At 35.9% G+C, this 4,203-nt stretch overlaps 1 long non-coding RNA gene across 1 annotated transcript; it reads right to left on the bottom strand.

Moving 5' to 3' along the window:
* Positions 1–438: 438 nt before the first annotated feature.
* On the bottom strand, positions 439–1,672 carry LOC147751750 (uncharacterized). Its single transcript, XR_015315985.1, has 2 exons — positions 1,572–1,672; positions 439–1,355 (listed from the first exon to the last, which is right to left on the bottom strand). It is a non-coding gene; the product is annotated as an uncharacterized LOC147751750 (long non-coding RNA).
* Positions 1,673–4,203: the final 2,531 nt, after the last annotated feature.

Here is a 4,203-nt window from a genome sequence, read left to right on the forward strand (position 1 = left end):
TGATTTTGCATTACGACGCTGCTGCAGAAGTTGTTACCACTTGAATTTGTTGATCAAGGATTGGCCTAAAGGTTATTTTTAAGGTCAGCGCTTTTATACAAGCAGCGCCTCCTAACCGCACGCATATTTTTTTTTTGTATACAGGCCTTCTCTGAACGGTAATTGTAACTGATAAAGAAACTAAGTCGAGGTGCCGTCAAATGATGAACCCCAAGTTATTCAAAATCGCTTATTTTTTAGTTGCATAATCCCATTCACATTCCAATAAAATGTACGAGAAGGTAGGGCTTTATAGGTTGCTGTTTTTTTTTATAGCAAAGTAAAGTTGACTTTAAGTTTAAATACCACCATACTTCGACAATGTTCGAGATACTCCGGATAATGAAGGGCAATTCGAGTCACTAGATTTTTTCTTTGACCAAATTACAAAAGGTAGAACTATTTGAGACAATTAAGTACGTTTATTGCCTTTTATCAAACATTTGTTGAACAATAGAAACAAGATAATCAGCTCATTTTTACGACGGTTAAAATTGCATTTTCACAGGCCAATTGCAAGTAAGCTACGTTTTATACAAGTCATTATATATGGCTTATTGCGTTTATACATATATATATTATTGTCCAAGATGTACACACATTACGTACTATATAGAATCGTGGCCCATTGAAAATCTGATTCATCTATTCGATTTTTTATTGATCTGTTTGATTTAACTAAAGTCTGTTTCCACTGTCCTTAGTATCCCCCTCGCTGACTATGATTCCTCATTAATAGAACATCTAATACATTCTTTTGTTCGAAACAATTTGCAGCGGATTAAAAATATTCTCAGGAACTGAATTAGAGCTACATACTTCGAGTGTCACATACGTGCAGCGCGTGCTACCATTTCACCAGCAGACACTACTAAAAATTAAAGACAAAATTAATTGTTTTTTTTATTTCATTACTTTTATTATAATGCGTTTGTAAAAATTTCCATTTAGCTTTTCATGCATAGATTTTTAGTGTTTGAGTACTGAGAGTACAGGAATCCGACGGTCCTTAAAAGACGCTTGCATTCGACTATATATATATATATAAAAAAATGGAAATTTTTACAAACGCATTAGAATAAAAGTAATGAAATAAAAAAAAACAATTAATTTTGTCTTTAATTTTTACAGTTTCCGGTACATGGCCAATAATGAATACACTGAATAAATATTCACGGTAAATTATTCCTCAGACGATTACACGTTGTTGTGTCCAGTTACGTAGTGTCTGCTGGTGAAATGGTAGCACGCGCTGCACGTATGTGACACTCGAAGTATGTAGCTCTAATTCAGTTCCTGAGAATATTTTTAATCCGCTGCAAATTGTTTCGAACAAAAGAATGTATTAGACGTTCTATTAATGAGGAATCATAGTCAGCGAGGGAGATACTAAGGACAGTGGAAACAGACTTTAGTTAAATCAAACAGATCAATAAAAAATCGAATAGATGAATCAGATTTTCAATGGGCCACGATTCTATATAGTACGTAATGTGTGTACATCTTGGACAATTCAATTACATAAAACGTACTTTGAAGTCTCCTTGATTCAATTAGGTGACATCGAACCAGCCTCAAAGTACCGCTAGCGAAGTGGTACCACGCTGTGGTTCAATTAGGTGACATCGAACCAGCCTCAACGTACCGCTAGCGAAGTGGTACCACGCTGTGGTTCAATTAGGTGAAATCGAACCAGCCTCAAAGTACCGCTAGAGAAGTGGTACCACGCTGTGGTTCAATACCGATTATTCTAAATTCATTTGCTGGATGGCACCGAGCTATCTCATTGCCTAGTGATACCTGGTTTCGTGAATACCCGTTGAAATAGAAATTTCAATGTTGGTAACAACGATTATTAGAAAGTGTTAATTATCAGGAATAAAGGAAAAATAGGGAACTATTACTAAGGTCATGGCTCAGGCCACTTGTACGGCTGCCATATCGTTTTATAGTCCTGTTGAAGAAATCCCAGAGAAGTCCAGCAGGGCGTCCCATTTGGATTCCCAATAGGGGCAAATATTTAATGCTATATTTTAAAAAAGACATATTTCCGACCAATTGTCTATATAAGAATAATAATAATATAAAAAAATGTGCATACCACTGAAATTTCCTGAAAATAGTTTGCCAATATTTTTCCGACCTGCCCAATGTGGCTGACATCAGATTCACAGAAGGTCCTAAATCCTGGAATTTAAATAATTTTTTTATAGGTTCCACTTTAATCGCCACTATTGTCTCATTCAAAAAATCTGAGTTCACAAAATTAATTAATGCTGAGGTTAAATAGATGGCTACACTTCATTATGTCCACATACGCGCACGATGATCAACGTAATGCCATCGGTGAAGTGATGTTAGGCTTAATTGTCTACACAATTACGAGCGACGTTGGTCCGATTCCTACACGACACAGAAGACGTCAGGATTAGTTATAAAGGTAACACCATATAACGTTTCCAAAACCCTAGAGAATTTTTTCAATTTGTTTTTACTCGTTTTAGAAAAACAGCGCATCAAATATTCGTATCAATGAAGAGTCATTAACAGCAAAGTCGACTCAATAGATTACCGTTATTATTATATTTTTCAAATGGGTCACGGTATGTAGTGTGTTTGTTGATGAAGTGGGTCTTGGCACACTGCTATTTGTGTTTTTGATCATTGATAGATATTTCTTGTATTATGTTTTATTTACAGCATTCTGACATCTATTTAGGGCAATTGAATTATGCCAAACGAGCAATTTTGACGTTGTATGCGATATCGAGCACTCCATCAACAGAGTCTCCGTACATAAAGTAGAATCGCGCGCTACTCTAATTGCGATTGAGTATCGTAGATTTCATTTCTAAGTCGCACTGAACTTTCGTGCTACCGCACAGGATACTTGGAGGTAGCGCAACAATTGTGTACGACTACTTTTTCAAAAGAGAACTTTAATAGTTCGGCTGATAAAAAAGTTTAACCACCTGCATCTAGCAATTTGGAGCCGCACGCAAGGTTAGTCTGTGCTAGTATGCGAGAGTAATAGATTTTTCGATCCTCAATCTTACAACGGCGTAAATAATTCAATTCGGGCATCAATCAGGAGTTATCGTTACTGACATTAGAGAGCAAAAATATGATCGAGATGTTTAATGATTTGCCTTTAATTCAGTAAAATGTGATCAGATTGTCAAAAACGGCCCATGGTTCCAATAAGCTATACGATCTAGTCAAAGCAGGATGATGCTTAAGTGGTACTATTCTAGCTTTTCCATGTACGTCTTTGCAATTTGAATGAAGTAGGCTCGATTTTTATGACTTCGTACAGATAATTAGTATGTTTCTAATCCTTTCATATAGTTTATATTAAAGTGCTAATTTTTGTTGGCTACTGACTAGTTAGACTGTTCACAAAGTCCACATCACAGTCTGTTTAGGGGCATGCCTTTCCCACACAGCAATCTCAAGTACTCGTTAAGTACCCATTCGACACTGACCGAAACCACCGATATAGATACGTACCCTGTTCCAACAGGGATACGTAAAACTGAACAAATCACCGATGTTTTCACGACGACAAAATTTCATGACTGACGACGAAGTGTGTGTCCGTGTACGTTAGTTGTATTGATGATAAAAGTACTCAAACAGTAGTACCTTTTTAATAAACGCTAAGTTAGATAGGAGAAATCGACGTATTTTTCTAATTACGGGACAGTCGACGCTTCAAATAGAGTTACGCTGATAACAGAATAAATTAAAGCCATCATATATAAAAGTCTTTGTTCGATTTTCTACGTACAGATTAAGTTTTCGTAGTTAAGATTGGGCAGTATCGTCTGCCTTCTGAATCTCCGAACAAACGTTGTACTAGTAAACTGCTGTAAAAGTAAATTATCCCGCTTTCAAATATGTACAGCTGAACGTAAATAAACACCTTTCATTTAATCGAACTACGTTTTCCAGTGGCCAACTCGTTTGGTATCTGAAATTTATAGGTGAGTATAGACTCGAATTTTTTAGATAGAACCCGCAAAAAGTCGGACATAGCACCAACATAGTTATTGAGCAGCTTCTAAAACATTTATTTAATTTATCTTAAATTTCAATATTAATTTAACTCGTTCTAATTACCTATCTCTAAAATCGCAATATGTACTTTAAGATAGTAGTTAG

The sequence above is a fragment of the Varroa jacobsoni genome, unplaced genomic scaffold (assembly GCF_002532875.2).
Source record: "Varroa jacobsoni isolate VJ856 unplaced genomic scaffold, vjacob_1.0 contig06110, whole genome shotgun sequence".
Classification (NCBI taxonomy): Eukaryota; Metazoa; Arthropoda; class Arachnida; order Mesostigmata; family Varroidae; genus Varroa; species Varroa jacobsoni.